The sequence below is a fragment of the Megalobrama amblycephala genome, linkage group LG8 (assembly GCF_018812025.1).
Source record: "Megalobrama amblycephala isolate DHTTF-2021 linkage group LG8, ASM1881202v1, whole genome shotgun sequence".
NCBI classification, from domain to species: domain Eukaryota; kingdom Metazoa; phylum Chordata; class Actinopteri; order Cypriniformes; family Xenocyprididae; genus Megalobrama; species Megalobrama amblycephala.
The window spans coordinates 22,937,501-22,947,818 of record NC_063051.1 but is presented as its reverse complement, the minus strand read 5'-3'; positions in this window follow the sequence as shown (position 1 = coordinate 22,947,818).

Below are 10,318 nucleotides of genomic sequence, written 5' to 3'. Positions count from 1 at the left end.
TTACAGTGAACATTCAAGAGGATGTGCAATTTTTCAGTGTAGTTATGCAATTCTTCTCAGTTTAATGTTTAGTCACTATAATTATACATTTATAACAATAACCTTAGTACATTCAGATTGAAAGGGAGAGCAATATTTATTTATCTGATTTTAAGCAAGTGAAAATGTGTATGAGCCAATTGTATATTTATTGACTGGAATATCATAGATGTTTTGTGGTTTATTTCATGTTATTGCTTCAGCTCTTGCTTATATATATTATTTCATCTGCAATGGTTTGTTTCCAGGGATTTTAATGAAAAATATCTAAAAGCAGCTTTGAGATGATTTTACTGGAATTAAAAGATTGTTTTATCTAATATTTAATGTAAGTCAGCAAAAGGAGGGATTGTTTTTCATTTAAGAAAACAGCTTTTGTCTTGCTTTCCTAATGCATTTCTTCTTGTTCACAAGTCTATAATCAGGAGTCCATGAACATTTATTTGTGAGTCTCAGACTGAAGTTTCTTTCCTGGTAAATTACACTGCAGCTTTTAAGATATTTTGAGATGATTGTATTAATGCAGAACTTGTATCCGGATTGAAAGGGAGCAGCTGATTGGCTGGAAACTCCTTATAAGCAGGAAATGTCTAAAGTTCCATTTCCTTTAACAGGAATCAGTTGTTACGTACAGGATTAGGCCACATCCATGTCAAGTACACAACGGTCACTTCCTAGTGTTCTCTTGATTAGGATTCAGACAACTCGTTCTTTTGATGACCGTGTATGAATATTCACACATGCAGGGGCTTGAAACACTCATCCAATTCCTAGACAGCACACCTGTTCCTATGAAGTGCAGGCGTATTCATCTGAGACTATAAACACCAGACCGCTGAGAAAAATGAAAAAACGCCTAATTTTCATGCGTTCCATTCACTGAGTGCATAATCAGGCCAACGGATCAAACGCGTCTGAGCAGAGATGTGTGTGAATCTAAAGGAGAGTTGGTGTCTCATTCTCTTTGGTTTTATATAATGGTGCTCTAGTTAATTAAATCCAGCCTACTGTGGACTGATATTGTAATGCGGGATGTTTCAGAAACGAGGGAGAGTTGGATCCAAACACAACAAAACACTATTAACAAACATAAAAGTAAATCCAGGCACAAGGAGATGGGCAAAAACAGTAAATCCAGACATGGGGCAAGGCAGGCAAAAGAACACCAAACACTGAGAGGAACAGGTAAAGGTAATCAATCACTATAGCAACAAACAAGGGTAACTATAGAAACAAAGTAAAACAGGAACTAAACACAGGATGATGGGAACAGAAAACACACTTAAAAATAAAAGTTCAAACACAAACCAGGGAACGTAACAGATATATTCAATAAATGCATTGATATTCTTTGTTTAAAATATATTTGTATCTAAACTATTTACCACTGACAGGTGAAGGGAATAACTCTGATTATCTCTTCATCACAGCACCTGTTAGTGGGTGGGATATATTAGGCAGCAAGTGATCATTTTGTCCTCAAAGTTGATGTGTTAGAAGCAGGAAAAATGGGCAAGCGTAAGGATTTGAGTGGGTTTTACAAGGGCCAATACACAGGGCATCGCAGTTTGTTGTGTATGGGGCTGCGTCCGCAGACCAGTCAAGGTGCCCATGCTGACCCCTGTCCACTGCCGAAAGCGCCAACAGTGTGCATGTGAGCATCAGAACTGGACCATGGAACAATGGAAAAAGGTGGCCTGGTCTGATGAATCATGTTTGCTTGGATGGCTTGGATGGTGCGTGTGTGTGTCGCTTACCTGGGGAACACATGGCACCAGGATGCACTATGGGAAGAAGGCAAGCCGGCAAAGGCAGTGTGATGCTTTGGGCAATGTTCTGCTGGGAAACCTTGGGTCCTGCCATCCATGTGGATGTTACTTTGACACGTACCACCTACATAAGCATTGTTGCAGACCATATACACCCTTTCATGGAAACTGTATTTTCCTTGATGGTTCAGGAATGGTTTGAGGAGCACAAGAGCGAGTTTGAGTTGTTGACTTGGCTTACAAATTCCCCAGATCTCAATCCATTCTAGTATCTGTGGGATGGGCTGAACAAACAAGTTCAAACTATGGAGGCCCCACCTTGCAACTTACAGGACTTAAAGGGTTAGTTCACCCAAAAATGAAAATTCTGTCATTTATTACTCACCCTCATGCCGTTCCACACCCATAAGACCTTCGTTAATCTTCGGAATGCAAATTAAGATATTTTTGTTGAAATCCGATGGCTCCGTGAGGCCTGCATAGCCAGCAATGACATTTCCTCTCTCAAGATCCACAAAGGTACTAAAAATATATTTAAATCTGTTCATGTGAGTACAGTGGTTCAATATTAGTATTATAAAGCGACGAGAATATTTTTGGTGCGGCAAAAAAACAAAATAATGACTTGTATAGTGATGGTTGATTTCAAAACACTGCTTCAGGAAGCTTCAGAGCATTAGGAATCAGCATGTCGAATCAGAGGTTCAGAGCGCCAAAGTCACGTGATTTCAGCAGTTTAGCGGTTTGACACGCAATCCGAACCATGATTCGATACGCTGATCCATAACGCTCCAAAGCTTACTGAAGCGGTGTTTTGAAATCGGCCATCACTATATACACTGTGTGCAGAATTATTAGGCAAGTTGATTTTCTGATCATATTTTTTTTCCAAGCACATTTTACCAATTCCAATCCACATCAATCTTAATAACTAATAATATTGTTTTTAATCATTTATAAGTGATATATAATTGTTCATGAAGGCTGGAAATGAAAAATGCCTTATATTCAGGTGTGCAGAATTATTAGGCAGGTTTTCTTTTACAGGCAAAATGAGCCAAAAAAGACATTTAACTCAGACTGAAAAGTCAAAAATTATTAAATACTCATGAGAAGGACACAATACTAATGCAATACTAGAAATTGCAAAGTTAAAGCATGACCAATGGACAGCAAAATGCTCATTGGGTCAGCAGGGTCATACAAAAACAGGTGGAAAAGAAAAGAGACATGTTAACTAACGCAAAATAATTACGAATTAAGGTGAAAAATTGAGTGTGAAACCATCAGGAACCCTTTAGTCTCCAGCGCCACCTTTTTCCAGAACTGCAACCTACCTGGAGTCTCCAGAAGTGCAAGGTGTCAGGATCTCAGAGACTTAGGTTAGCTAAAGAATCCTAAAAAATGACCTGCTCTTAATAAGAATCACAAGCTGAAGTGTTGTAAAATACATGAAGACTGGGTTTTTATAGGCTTTATAGACAGACAGCTTGAGAGTGACTCTTGAAGGACCAGCACCACATCCTCTTGTACCACTGTTTGAAGAATTTATCTTTCAAAATCTGGCAGTAAGTTTTGGAAGATCATTTTTAGTGCATCTCTGCAAGACGGGCATTTCAGGATAATCTCTTTTTTTGGCTCATTTTGCCTATAAAAGAAAACCTACCTAATAATTCTGCACACATGAATATAAGGCATTTTTCATTTCCAGCTTTCATGAACATTTATACATTTATATCACTTATAAATGATTAAAAACGATATTAATAGTAGTTATTAAGATTGATGTGGATTGGAATTGGTAAAATGTGCTTGGAAAAAAATATGATCAGAAAATCAACTTGCCTAATAATTCTGCACACAGTGTAAGTAGTTATTTTGTTTTGTTTTTTGGCACACCAAAAAATTGTATATAAATAAATATAAACTTTATAATATTAATATTGAACCACTGTACTCACATGAACTGATTTAAATATGTTTTTAGTACATTAATGGATCTTGAGAGAGGAAATGTCATTGCTCCCTATGGAGGCCTCACGGAGCCATCGGATTTCAACAAAAATATCTTAATTCATTTTCCGAAGTTGAACGAAGGTCTTACGGGTGTGGAACAGCATAAGGTTGAGTAATAAATGACATTATTTTCATTTTTGGGTGAACTAACCCTTTAAAGGATCTGCTGCTAAAATCTTGGTGCCAGATACCACAGCACACCTTCAGGGGTCTAGTGGAGTCCACGCCTCGACGGGTCAGGGCTGTTTTGGCAGCAAAAGGGGGACCAACACAATATTAGGAAGGTGGTCATAATGTTATGCCTGATCCTTTTTTATATATACAGTGGGTACGGAAAGTATTCAGACCCCCTTAAATTTTTCACTCTTTGTTATATTGCAGCCATTTGCTAAAATAATTTAAGTTCATTTTTTTCCTCATTAATGTACACACAGCACCCCATATTGACAGAAAAACACAGAATTGTTGACATTTTTGCAGATTTATTAAAAAAGAAAAACTGAAATATCACATGGTCCTAAGCATTCAGACCCTTTGCTGTGACACTCATATATTTAACTCAGGTGCTGTCCATTTGCTCTGACATGCACTGTGAGCTGTAAGGTCTTATATAGACAGGTGTGTGGCTTTCCTAATCAAGTCCAATCAGTTTAATCAAACACAGCTGGACTCAAATGAAGGTGTAGAACCATCTCAAGGATGATCAGAAGAAATGGACAGCACCTGAGTTAAATATATGTTACATATATGTTAAATATAGTGTCACAGCAAAGGGTCTGAATACTTAGGACCATGTGATATTTCAGTTTTTCTTTTTTAATAAATCTGCAAAAATGTCAGCAATTCTGTGTTTTTCTGTCAATATGGGGTGCTGTGTGTACATTAATGAGGAAAAAAAAATTAACTTAAATGATTTTAACAAATGGCTGCAATATAACAAAGAGTGAAAAATTGAAGGGGGTCTGAATACTTTCCGTAACCACTGTATGTATATATATATATATATATATATATATATATATATATATATATATATACATACATACAGTGTATATACATATATATATATATATATATATATATATATATATATATATATATATATATATATATATATATATATATACATACAGTGGATACATATACATATGTACTGTACCCACATATATATATATGTACCCACATAGGACATAGTAAAGGCATTTTATCTGTATTTGTTTGAACTTTAAGCTCTCCAGAATGAGAACAAACATGGTTTAGCCACAGGACATATGTTATATAAGTTAGAATATTCAAAAAATATGTAAATTATAAATGTGAAATAGAAGCTTCTAGATTAGTGATGTCTGATTTTTAAATGTCACTGTATGTACTGTAGTTGTGCAATGAAAGTGATTAAACACTGAGTAATTCCTGACATCATGATTCTATTGTAAACATGTTCCTGGGAAACCTCATAAACTGTGTGATCAATACATACACACTCACAGTGAGTTGGCACTTTAATTCTTTGATTTATATAGTTATAGGGTAAATTAGGATTTAAAAAAGACTTTTAACAAGCTGTTCGTAATTATGGTAGTAGCCTACTTTTAGAGGTTAATAACCATTTCGAAATTTTAACTTTTTATTAACTGTCAATTTAATTATATTTCCCATCATCGCATTTAAGTGATAAAGGGTTTGCTTTTACATAATCATTTTTTACTCTGTAAAATTCTTATAAATTAAGGACACTGTACATTGTGTTCATACCATACCAGGAGATGGATTAGTCATTAACTCTTCTGAACATTTCTTAAACATTTCTCAAGCTCTAGGAAAGAAACAACTTCCTCCTGAGCAAAACCAGGCGCTGAATGTCGTTAAATAAAATCTCTGCAGGATTGAAAGACAAACGTGATGCACTAGAGCCGCCTGCTGGTCGACAGCGCTATTACACATTATATATTTTTTTAAAGGTGCCGTAGAACGTGTTTTCAAAAGATGTAATATAAGTCTAAGGTGTCCCCTGAATGTGTCTGTGAAGTTTCAGCTCAAAATACCCCATAGATTTTTTTTTTAATTAATTTTTTTAACTGCCTATTTTGGGGCATCATTAAATATGCTCCCCGCCTCCGGAGCTCGCACTTGCCTTAAAGGCAGGGTAGGTAAGAAATTTTGTTCCAAATTTGTTTAAACTTTCTATATATATACATGCATAATTAAAATGTAAGAACTCTGATAAAAAGAGTATAAAAATCGAGTGACTCTAGACCGTTTAATCTGTATTAAACACAGCTCATTATTTCTATCCGGGACGAAACATAGGATTGGCTTAGGCGGCTGTCACTCTCTCGCAACCATGGCAACCACCCTTTTGCCACACATGACCTGCCCACTTGCGCGCGCACGTTTGATTTGGGGAATTCAAGAGGCATGGATCCTAGGAATACCAAAACAATGGCAGAGAAACAGCAAGCAAAATTCACAGTACCGGCCTATGCAGTTAGTGAAGGCAAACCAGGCAAAAAAGGAAGACAGTAACAGTACAAGAAAAGGCAATGAACAAAAAGTCTTTGGATAAACAAAGAAATAAAACACGAGTTAATATCGGCGTGGCTCTCCAGCGATGGCGAGAACTGAGGGAACTCAGTGATGGCTTTATTTCTGCTGGACAGGTAAATCTTTCTTTTTGTATTTTGATCATACATATTTTTTTGTTTATTTTTTCATGAAGCATGTGTCATTAGCACACGTAGCTGCGTAATATAGCTAACATAACATTACTTAGCGAGCCGTAGTAGAGACGATAAATAATCTATAGGCCTAGCACAAGATGATAGCTATAGTGTTGAATTGTGCATATTTTTGCTTTAGATAACTAAATACATGTTTAACAGATAGTAGGCCTAACGTTACTCCGCATCTAGGAACTTTTCTTAGAACTATATTTACCCTCTGTCTAACTCTTTTACCATGTTCACCTGTAAGTTTACCTGCACGTTTTTTTTCGCCTTTGTTTTGTTTTTATATTTCTACCTATGTTTACTGATGTCTTTATCTTGTATCTGTGTGTGTCGTACACACTTTGTTGTATGTGTGTGTTATTATTTTGTGTCTGCAATGCAGTTGTGAGTTGATATTTGAGTGTATGTTACTCTGTTTATCTGTAGAACAACGTATATGTTATGAATCTTACACGAAATTCATCTTCATCACAGTGTAAATGATGGTAATGGAAAAACGTGTATCATGCAACCTGTTTTTAGCTTTGCCTTATAGATAACTAACTCGTCAGCGAATTAAATTATGTTTATCTTCATAATTATAAAGTTATTTTTATTACATGTGATTCTGACATGATGTCACTACATGCACTGTGCTCCTTCCTCTCCGCTCATCTCAGGTAAATAATGCGTCTTCCAGCTCAGTGGTCGGAGTCTCACGTTCATGCGTTTTGGGGGCGTGGCTTTGGAAGGAGCCCAGAAGGGAGGGGGTGGAGTGAATGGAAATAATGAGCTGTCTTTAAAACAGTCGTGAGAGGTCTACAGACACTCGATTTTTATACTTTCTTTTTCAGAGTACTTACATTTTAAATATGTATTGATATATAAATAAAGTTTAAACAAATTTTGAAAAAAAAGTTTTTTATACATTTTTTACCTACCCTGCCTTTAAAGGGCATATTGCAGGTTAGAGCTTCAGTGATTCAATGTATAGAAAAATAATGTATGAAATAGATTTTCTTGAAAAAACACGTATAAATACGCTACATAGGTTTCTGGAGTCGTTTTTTGTGAGAGAATTTTACTTCCGTGTCTGAAAAATGCCAAATCGGAAGTGACGTAACTCAAGGGAGAGCGATCAATATAAACAATAGGAAAACAATGGATTGCAATGACAGTTTGGATGCTGAGGAAACTGTAAATGTTTATTCTTACTCGTATAACAAACCACAGCCATACAAATAGCCGGCTATGTGGTCAAGAGAGCAGGGACATGCCAGGATTAGACAGAATAATGGTCAAAAGAGACAAATTGAGCTGCTGTGTGAGAACCAGTGGAAAACAGGGCAGCGACTGATGTTAGCTTAGCTAACAATATGTGCTCAGACCACAATATTGTACAGATTATTATCATGAATCAGGCAATAGCAAAGCTATTGGTCATCTAGGAGTAACGTTATTGATTACTAATAACAGAATCTAATAAACCTTGATCAGGTATGTCACACGCGTTAATATCCATCCACACTAAAGTTACGTGATATAGCGGTTTCTCATCACGACTGATTTGGTAGTTAGCAAATGAAATAACAGTGATAAAATAATAATAATAAAAAGACTTGTGCATAATTCACGTTTCATCTCTCTGACGGATCCGTGATCATGTCTCCCGCTGGCAGCCGAACATAGTAGTGTTACTGTATGCGTTTCATGTAATGTTATTCTTTATTCATTAATTCTGTGTTATGAGTTTATTCCATGCCCATTCACTGATAGTGTGAGGATGTGACACCATGATTATGTAGTTGTGTGAACTTGAATGTATACGTTTACAGTATATACATGGCATGAATGAAATTGGAGTATTTACATTACCAGCACATAATTCAAAACTGTTTTGTGTGAGTATGAGACTGTATGCATTTGTGTACATAATTTGTATTCATCAGTGTTGAAATTGATTCAAGTAAAAACGGTGAAGAAGCATCGCGTGTGTAAGTTTATTCATTTAATATCATTATTTACAGTAGTATTACAATGCTGAATTCCATCATATCGCCAGGATGATAATCCTCTAAACTATAATGAACGCGTTTCTCGAAGCAGAAGCCGAAGTGAAGTCCCTTCTCTTCACCTGCACAAAACACACCCCGGCACGGAAGATAGCAGCATCCTTTTTCTTGTTAGTAAACCTCTGGACTCGATGTCCTGACAGGCTGGAGTTTGTGCAACCTCCACAAACACAATAATTTACCATGACGATGATAAATAGAATACAAAAACTACCGAAAACACACTGATTCACGACCGCTGTCACTGAATACCAACCTGCTCTGCACTGAGTCAACACAGAGCTCTGCGATCGACTCCCTTTAGTGACGTAAAATGACGCGACGCTGAAAAATAAGCGTTTTTTATAGAGATCGTCACTTTATCTACTAAATTCATGCCCTTATGTCCTGCAAAACATTTTTAAACCCTGCAGTACCTTTTTATATGGTATTTTTGTACAAGGTTATATATTCATCTCGAAAAAAATTTTTAACCTGCAATATGCACTTTAAACAGCATAAACAAAGTTCACACAGCTAATCACAGTTCGACAGTAAGACACAGTTCGTCATGCAGCATGTCTAATCGCGTAAATATGGTATTTATTTGGATGTTTACATTTGATTCTGAATGAGTTTGGTAGTATGCTCCGTGGCTAAAGCTAACATTACACACTGTTGGAGAGATTTATAAAGAATGAAGTTGTGTTTATGAATTATATTATTATATTATGACTGCAAGTGTTTAAAAAATGAAAATAATGACAGTCTTGTCTCCATGAACACAGTAAGAAACGATGGTAACTTTAACCACATTTAACAGTACATTAGCAACATGCTAACGAAACATTTAGAAAGACAGTTTACAAATATCACTAAAAATATCATGATATCATGGATCATGTCAGTTAATATTGCTCCATCTGCCATTTTTCACTATTGTTCTTGCTTGCTTACCTAATCTGATGATTCAGCTGTGCACAGATCCAGACATCCTGCCCTTGTCTAATGCCTTAAACATGAGCTGGCATATGCAAATATAGAGTGCCCCAGGGATGACGCGTTTTTGTAGGCAAAACCCGGAAGCGAGTTAGCATTTTAGGACTTCCGGTTCCAACGCCATAAAGTCTATGGGTTTTTTGAATGGGTTTTTGCTAAATCGCCTGAAATAAGGTCTGTGGTTAACAAAGCCTCTAAATACTTTCACGTTTTGATCTATGACATAAAACACACCAGTTATAACCCACTTGTGATTTTTTAAACTTTTACTGCGTCTTCAAATCGGCGGTTGCTAACAAATTGCTAAAAGGGACTACTTCCTTTGGCGGGGACTTTAGACGTCATCATTAAAAACGGGACATTTGGACAGCATTTCTCATGAAAAAGTGGATAAGTATTCATACACAGCGCAGATCATAATCAGTGAGCATGTTTTTAAATAGAGTTGTTTTCTAAATAAAGTTTGAGGACGCTTGGTGGTGACGACGTTGATCCGCGACCATGGTGTGCTGTAGTCCGTTTATAGCCTACTGTTAGCCTTTTATATCTGACGACTTTATTTAGGCTTCAAAATCTATAAATGTTGTGTTAACTTGTAAAGATTATCTTGATAGACAAAACGTGTAAGTGTCATAACCCTTTGTTAAACACAGAGCTTATTTTCTGCGATTTTCCAAAAGTCTATGGGAAAAATGAATAGGCTTTCAGTCGAGGGAACCCGCGCGCCGCTAACTTC